The sequence below is a fragment of the Prinia subflava genome, assembly GCF_021018805.1.
Source record: "Prinia subflava isolate CZ2003 ecotype Zambia chromosome W unlocalized genomic scaffold, Cam_Psub_1.2 scaffold_36_NEW, whole genome shotgun sequence".
Lineage (NCBI taxonomy): Eukaryota > Metazoa > Chordata > Aves > Passeriformes > Cisticolidae > Prinia > Prinia subflava.
The window spans coordinates 1,210,974-1,219,950 of NW_026960611.1; the positions used below are offsets into that span (position 1 = coordinate 1,210,974).

The window sequence follows — 8,977 nt, forward strand, 5'->3', positions numbered from 1 at the left end:
GACACGAGCCAATGAGGCAGGCTGCTTGTGATCTGGGGGGGGGGGGGAGACAGGACGGGGGGACAGGACAGGGGGGGACAGGAGCAAGGAAAATTCTTGGTCTGGGGTCAGCTTTAGAATGAGAATTTCAAACATGCCTACAGAGACTCAACATGCACAACTTTAAAGTATACTATGCTCTATTATTGCAATGCATCTTGAAACTCTGCATAACTATAGTACCTTTATATAGCTCACTGAAAACAGAATTACCTATCTACTGTGAAAGTAGACTTTTTTCCTGTCACTCTCTTCATGAAGTTTGGTTATGAATCAAATGAGAAAACTCATATTTCTCACACACAGAAGTAAAATAAGCACAATCATGACATTAGGAAAGCTTCAGAAGTTGGATTTTTTTTTAATTACTAAGGACTACTGCAAATGACATCCAAATGTAGTAATGAAAAGCTATATTGCTATTAGAAATTTGCAGTCTATGTGACACATTCATTCATGGTATACTAAAATTGCATGCAACTGGAGACACAGGAAAGATGTTAATTTTACTAACCTTTGATGAAATTACTAATAGGACCAAGGTATTTTAGCAACTCCCCTAGAATTGCAAATGAGGAAAATTACAACTGCAGTCAGCCAATTCACCTGTCTCTGCAAAGCAGCAAACTTCTTCCACTTAGTGTTATGAACAACCCAACAACATTGCTCCTTAAAGCTAAAAGGCCATAATAGCCCCACAAAAGCACCAAAGAAGCACTCCAAACCACAGCAGTTTAAGCTCTTACCTCATTAATTTTGACTAAAATTTTTCATGTGTAACAAAGTGTCAACTTGATTATTTTAGAAAATAAATACTCCTGGGCGAAATTTGACAGGAATATTCACAGAACTGATTATCAGGTACCTCGGTACCTGTTTCAGTTTTTATCTGTATAGCTTAGCAGCTTCTCCACTTCACTAAACCGCAAACAATTGCATTTAAAAATTAGTTAACACAAGATCACTTTCAATACAGGCCAAACATAAACATTTCTCAAACAATCCCCCTTGTTAAGCAGAGTTCACTTTCCATAAGCTCATATTGCTCCAGTGTAATTAAATCTAGCTTGAGTCCCAGACTAAACTGATAGGAAACCCAGGAACTGCTCTCTCAGTCTCTTCTTGGTCTTACTTGACCACTTATGGCTGTCACCTATCATCATAATAAAAAGTCATATGTAACGAAGCCTTACTGTTTGTAACAGTTTCTCTATTGAAAGTGGAGGGGAATGTTTAGGAAGGTTTTCTGCAGCAGCCCAGAGTACTCAACACAGGGCTGCCTGCACTCTCTACTCTATTACAAAAAAAAAAAACCTAATCCCATTGCATGACCTGCAGCAATTCAGTTTAACAAATCAACAATTATAAATATTTTGGCAAAGTTAGCTTAGGTATTGTTTGCCTCTCAGCACACTTGACAATCAGCTAATGGCTTTATGATAAAAGTCATTAAATCCATTTTGAAATGCAGAATTTACAGCCCACTAAGCAAGTCAGGCCCATAAATGGATGCTTTCAATTACAGGGCATTTATATGCACAATCATTAAGGCAGCACTGAATACATTTGAAAGCTCAAAAATACTTCTGATAATAATTAAAACTTTTGTGCACTTTTCTTCATACAAACAAAACTTAGGAATTCATTTCAGTCTCAAGCAGAGATCAGTCGTTATCCAGGCCTATTCTCACAGTGCTTTTGTGGGAAAGGGATTGGAGAGGTGGAAACAAGTTTTTTTAAGTTGTGTTTAGTAGCAGAGATTTTTTTGGAACTCAAACTCAAGTATATCAACTGGTGCTCAACACTTCTGAAAGATCAAGTGAAACAGGAAAACCGAGAACCCATAAGGGACTTTCATTTGGAGATTCACTGTAATTATTTGATTTTGTTCATGCATCTAGCTTCTGGGTGGAATAAAAGAAGAGACTGGTTAGGAGACCAATGATTTTAACCTCATTTTCCCAGTTGTGGTGCTCTATTTAATCATCAAGCAGAACCTCAGGAAAGTTGACAAATTCTTCTCCGAGATTATATTATACAAACCCAGCTTCTTCCATAAATAAAATTGGATCTCCAAACACTCAATCCTTTTGGTGACTGTCAATATAGTCTGAGTCTGGCCCACACAACTGCAGAACAACAATCAACTACCAGGTTACTCTATTAAAATCACAATATGCTCTTAAATATGTGCTAAGAGTTGTCTTTGAGTTAAATTTAAGCCACTTTAAATTAGACCCTCCCCTCTCTTTTTAAAGGCATTTGTAACTAACGCTCTCATCACGATAGTGGCTAAGCAAACGGGGAAAGGGACTTCACAAACCTGTTTACTTATATTCTCATTCTCCCCTAACTCACTCGTTTGTAAACATTAAAGTTTTAAAGCTATACCTCAGAACAAACACATACTTAAATCTACTCACACAATGCAAGCTCCACACTGCAGTGAAGCATAGGAAAGAAGAACGATGTTGCTGTATAGACTAAGGGAAGCCTTTCACTTTAACAAGAGGGGGTTTTGTTGGTTTGGGTTTTTTTCCCAGTTTGGAGAACAGAGCAAAGATTAATCAGTCTCTCACTAGAGAGTCCAGTCTCCACAGAAATAATGTCACAAATCAATCTGAAAGTACAGCTATCGAGGCTAAGAGGAACACTTAAGAAAAGACAAACCTGCTGTTATGTGAAGTCTCCCAATAACCTGCTATTATAAACTTCTTGTTACATATGGAATCTGACTCATTTATAACCATGAACTGTTATAACATGAGCCCTACACAGGTTGCAGCATTCACTAGCATTATTTTCAGAAATAGTTTGATGATAAACCCCGTAAGCAAAACTTTTTCTTAATGCTATCCACTTGTTTGTAAATTATTTGAAAAGAGCACAACACCCCCGTTGGGGTTTTTTTAGTCAAAAACTGTGAGAGACAAACAAAAATACATGGGACTAGGCTGCAGTATGAATTCCAGCTGTTCAACAGCTGTCCAAGACTATCACAAGAGCTCTTCACTCACCCACTTTTTAGTCTTCTTTTATTTCCCCAGAATGAAGGCTAAAAGACTAGTGTCACACTTTTCCTCTTTCCCTCCACCCTCTACAGAAAAAAATACAAATAGGAACTGCACAAAATTACAAAAAGGAACTCAGCAGTAACACCAACTACTTGCATTTATCACAACACAACTTTTCCCATGTGCTTGTCTAGGCAGATGACATACTTAACACGATGTTTGTTTACATGTTACAATGCATGGACAGCCACAGCATTAATACTAATACCATGAAGAAAACCACAAATCAATTCGCATGTACACGTCTCATGTAAACTGTAAATATTTCACATCCATGGCTCTGGAATACACATAAGAGCACTGGCTGAAGTGAAACCTTACAATCCTAAACACTTCTTTCCAACTTGCTTCTAGCTTTCTCCACCACCCCGGCACGAAGTCTTTGCACACCTAACCTCTGTAAGAAAAAAAACGTCCAAGCAAGAGAGGAAGGAGAGATAAGAAAAGCATATATTATTCCCCCTCCCCTCATACACACACTGAGGGCGCAAGCCAAACCTTCCCACCTTTCAACACCGCGCGCCGAGGGCTATTCCGGTGTGGGGCAGGCGGAGGGGGTGACAGAGACACTCCCGGTCCTATTTCCTGGGAGCAGACCCTGGGAGCAGCCAGCAGGAGCCGCGCCCCCCCCCCCCCCCCCCCCCCGCGGCAGTTTCCTTCCGCCAGGAGAGACAGCCGCCCGACCCGCCGCCGCCACCACTGGGGCCCACCGCGCCTCTGCCGCCCTCAGCGCCAGCAGCGCCCCACCACAACAAAGGGGGAAGAAGTGCGCATGAAAGAGGGCGCGGGGACGAGCCCCCGTCTCCCGCCGGGACCAGGCCGGCCCTAGTCAGCCCATACACCGGCGACGGGGCACTCCTTCCCATAGCGCAGCCGAGCCGCTCGTCGAAACCAACCCAAGACCAACCTCCTCCTCAGCAAGCAGCCCAGCCGCCCTGCTCCCTCAGCGTTGCTCTCCCCAGGACGCCCGCCCTCCCCACACCCGACCCCAGCAGTGGGCGGGGAGGCAGCGCACTGGTTCGGCCGTTCGTCACTTGAGAAACAGTGGGCGAGGATTGGGCAACGGTTGCCAAGGCCCGACCCCAGCCGCCGATTGGCGGATTGAGCCGCCAATCGACTGCACGCGGCCCGAAAAAATAGATAAGGAAAGGGAAAAAAAAAAGACGCGAGGCGAAGAGGGGTGAATCCGGCTGGGCGGGGTGGTGTGCTCCGCGCGGCGAGGGCAGGGCGGCGCTTATTGATCTCTTCTCGTTAAAAGCGCCCATTGGGGGGTGGTTGATCAAGAAAGGACAATCGGAGCGGAAGTTTGAGTAACCCGCAGGCGCGCGCGCCGCTGCCGCAACATTCCGCGCCGGGCCCAGGTGGGAGCTGAAAAAAGTAGCGCGCTGTTTCCCGACATAAATTACCTCAGGAACCGCAGCGGCCCCGGCACGCTGATACCACCCCCCGCTCCGTTCCTCCGGACCTCCTGCCCTCAAGCGGCCAACAAAGCCGTAATTAAATCGAGGTTTAAATGTTCCTTGGATAAGGGAGGATAAAACCTCTTCCCTCAGTCTGGGTACGAATGGGAACCACGGTGACCCCCTCAGGGGCACAAAACTGCACAGTCCCCGCAGCTATGGTGAGGACAAAATGGCCTGCATCCCAGCCCTCACCAGGCCCCTTTTTACCTGATCGCATCCTGTGTCTTTTGGTCGACAGAAGCCGAATATGAGCCAGCACGTGCCCAGGTGTCCAAGAAAGCCAAGGGCATCTTGACTTGTAACAGCAATAGTGTGGCCAGCAAGACGAGGGCTGTGATTGTGCCCCTGTACTGGTGGGGCTGCACCTCGAGTACTGTGTTCAGTTATGGGCCCCTCACTCCAAGAAAGACATTAAGGTGCTGTAGCATGTCCAGAGAAGGGCAATGGAGCTTGGGGAAGGGGCTGAAAAAGTCCAGTGAGGAACAGCTGAGGGAGATGGGGGTTTATTCTGGAAAAGAGGAGGCTGAGGTGACCCACTGAAAAACTCCAAAACTCAGAGCTGAAGTGAGTTTTAAAGTAGGTATGTAGTTTATTCAGCGCTGGACGCGATGCAGATAGTTCCCAAAGGCATGCGCGCCCCTCACTCACTCCCGTTTTCTTTTATCCTATAGAATGTTACATATGCAGCAAGTTTCACAATACCCCCATGCATATTCATCCCTTGGCTCCCCCCCTCCGCTTCGTATGCTAATTAGCTTATCAGTACTTTGCGCCTGCGCAGTTGTCTCTGGTGGTTGTCTCGGAAGGAGTCTTCCTCTCGAGATGAACTTCTGACCCTATTGCCTTGCACATGCTCACTGATCCTCTGGTCATAGTCCAAGCTATGAAACCAGTCTTTATCTGGTCCTGGGGCCTGAGGAGCCTCGTTATCTCAGTATCTCTGGTGATCTTGTATTCTTGTCTCCTGTTCTGGTAAACATCCTTCCCCTTGTCAGACATCCTAGCCTTCCTCCTTATTGTTCTCACACATCTGTCTTTTCCCTCCTTAGGCAACTGATACAGCACAAAGAGCAGCAAGTATTAAGCAACATATATCATCTGAATGCCTATTGCTAATAAATATCTTCTAATTTCTATGGCTAATAACCTCTAGTTTCCAATATCATGTTTCAGTACCCCCTTTTCAATAAGGCAGTAAATTCTTTTACTTAGTGCAAATTACAGTCCTTACAATATGTTTCTCTCAATGCCTTCCCATGTACTTGGGATAAAGAGGTTAATATTGCTATTCATTGTAACAGTTTCCAATTCCAGATAAGCATTACAAAGGACAACACTAAACTTATACCAACTAATATTAGTAGAACAATGATGGGGTGACATAATGTATTTAGGATCCCAGTTGTAGTAGGTGACCATCCAAAGAGTGAGTCCCACCAACTGACTTGCATCTTGTTTCACTCTTTGCAGAACCTTGTTTATCTCTTTTGTGTCATGATGGATAGTAATTAGAGTTTTCTCTCCAGTTTCCTGAATATCTTTTAGAATTTTGACAAGGTCCTGATGATTAATTGTTTTACTAAAGTGAGATTCATTCCAGTAGGTGTGGGTGACAATTTGTGATATATTGTATGGTCGGACTTAACTAGCTGGTGGAACACAGCTGGTGCTGAACACAGAAAGTCACACCCTAAAATCTTAACAAAGTTACAAATACAAAGGTTAGACTGGTTCTTGCTAAGCAAAGTTACATTATCCCTGTCTATTTCCATAAAAGCACATGCAGTTCTCAAGCACACACAACCCTGACCCATATATACAAGTACAGTCTTTTGACTAGTATTTGGATGAATTTCAAAGTGACAAACACCCTGGTCAGTGTCAAGACATATATCTCGAGCATCAGTTGTGTTACTTTCACAAATGAACCCTTGTTGGTCTTGGGTAATGCAAGATTCCAGATTCACAGTTTGCCATTTCTTATTTATTCTCTGTGCTCATGTTCTATGTTCTGAAGGGTCAAGCACTGATCTCTCATGATTCAGTCCTAATGCTATAATGGGGTGAATAACATGAACTGTGGCATTGTGTATGGTGAGCACAAAAGCAGTAGCCATGTTAGCAATTGGATCATAGGTAAAGTTTACCAAAGTCCACCAAGACTGAAATTTCTTTTCAAAATCAGTAGCATTGTCCCAGACAGCTTTTCAAATTTCCATCGGAAAGGCTCCTTCGCTTCCTTCTCTTATAATCAAGGCAGCTGTTGATTGCAGCCATAATTGTGCTTGTACAAAGCTAAAAGCCAAAGACACATTACTCTAAGCCATAGCAAGTGCATCTATGATTAACCTATGGTCTTGGTCCTCTGCTTTTTCCCAACTTGGCAAAACTTTTGAAACCTGCCACTGACTGGTTCCCAATGCCAAGAAAGATGACTATAAGGGTTGTGTTAATTTTGTTAGATCACTTGTTGCTGTGTGCGGGGTTGCTAGTCCAGAACATGGAACAGGACTCCTACACGCTGCAGAGTTCCAGCTGATACAACAGAGAGACAGCTGCTGCAATTACTTACAGAGATACCTCTCTTGGCTCAGTGGCTGAGATCGGTTACATCTGTACCATGTGTTAGTTCAAGTGCTGACTTGTCCCAGACCGAGAATGGTGGTTGAAGATGCAGACCATCAGGGAGCCGGGGAAAGGAGACCGCTTTTCCTGGTGTTTACTTGCCAAGAAATTGGACGAGATGAAAGAGTGGGAGCTGGACTGCAGGGGGATTTTCTTAGTCCAAAGTTTATTTGAGCCCCAGCATGGGCTTTGAACCAGTCAAACAACCCCCACAGACCCCGATCATGCGGTCTGTGGTCCCTTTTATTCGGGGGAGGAGTGGGAGTAAGGGGTAAGGAACCCACCAACAAGGGGGCAGGGGAGGAGACAATTCAGGTAGAGGGACATTCAGGTGAGCCAGTGTTCTTCTAGGGGGGATTTACTTCCTTTGTTTTTCTCCTATCATTCAACGCCTTTCTCTGGAATTCCCCTGAGGAGGTAAAACCCCTCTCGTTGATGGACATGTCTCTGGGGAGGGGATGTAGAAGGTTCTGGGGGTCTGGGGAAAAGGGAGGACTGACCCAAACCTGGGGGAGGGGGGGGGGGCAGGGAAAAACCATTAACAGGAATGAACTCTCACATCATAAAACACAGCACAACATCTTCCCTTTTTTTTTTTTTTTTGTATAAAAAGTAGAGGACTGGATTTGGGTTGCTTAATGCTTGCCAAACCAAGGTTGGTAAATTGGTCCTTCTTCATCGGGAAGTCTAGTGATTTCAACTGGGGCCTCTAGGTCATCTGTTGGAGCACTGAGGGTTTCTAGATGGTAAACCTCAGGAGGGGAAGATGAGCTTGAGATTAATTTAAAAACCATTTGCTTGATTAGTCCAAAAATGATGCTAACAACTACAATAACAATAAGTAAAATAAACAATACTAAAACCACAGTTTTCAGCATAGATCCCACTCAGCCTGAGAGTCCCCAGCCTTTAAACAGTCTGCTCAGCCAGTCTTCTGTCTCTTTCTTGATGTCATTCACCATGATTTTCATTTTGTCGATCGTGGCATGGATGTTCTCTGCTTTCGATGACAAGTTGAGGCAGCAAAGACCTTCAAATTCTTCACAGCGATGGTTGTGCAGGAAGAGCAGATAATTGATGGCCACCCTGTTTTGAATGGTAGCTTGCCCGGTAATTTCCTCGTCTGATAAGAGGTCACTCAAGGCAGTAGAAGTGAGGTTTACGTGTATGGCTACCCAACATTCCAATCGGCCTAATTCTCCCATGGTTTTTGCTGCCGAGATCCACGGCAGGAGGACTGTAATTGCAGTGGCCTTAAATCTGGACCAGTGAACAATTTCTGAATTACAGTCTGGGTCTAATTGTCTTAAGTGTCTTTTTTGGATGGCAAATTTATTTGTATTATTTTTCATCTGCCAATGCATTAAATTTGTTCAATTTGGGGTAAATAGGCTCAGTTTGCCAAAAGTGCATGGACCTCCAAGCAGACGAGGGGGGAGACCTGCTCATGCTCTCCCCACATATCAAAAACACACCTTTTGGGAGCTCATGGGGCTTATAAACTTCACCTGATGAGTGCATGACTAGGACCGAATTTTCGCACCAGTTTTTGTCCATGCACTGTGGGTTGCTAGGGTAAGGATAAGTGTTTGGTTCAACTTCATAAGGTGGCATGCGGGGATTAAATTTAAAGTGAATGCAAAAGGTTGCATTTATGGAGCCCAAGAGATGGAATTCTTGTGGCTCTCTTTTTGGCACCGGTAACTGCCTTGCCCACTTCTGCCAGAGCAGTAACAGATTGTCAGCAGGGTATTGACCAGGAGGAGGTGCGAGTGA

General features: G+C 44.4%; 1 protein-coding gene across 1 annotated transcript in view; it reads right to left on the reverse strand.

Annotated features, from left to right (window-relative positions):
- The window catches only part of LOC134565141 (mothers against decapentaplegic homolog 2-like), a 60,101-nt gene extending 55,951 nt beyond the window's left edge, over nucleotides 1-4,150 (reverse strand). Inside the window, exon 1 of the mRNA XM_063424589.1 lies at nucleotides 4,021-4,150. The gene's annotated coding sequence lies outside the window, so the exon portion shown is untranslated. The remainder of the gene's footprint in view (nucleotides 1-4,020) is intronic.
- Nucleotides 4,151-8,977: the final 4,827 nt, after the last annotated feature.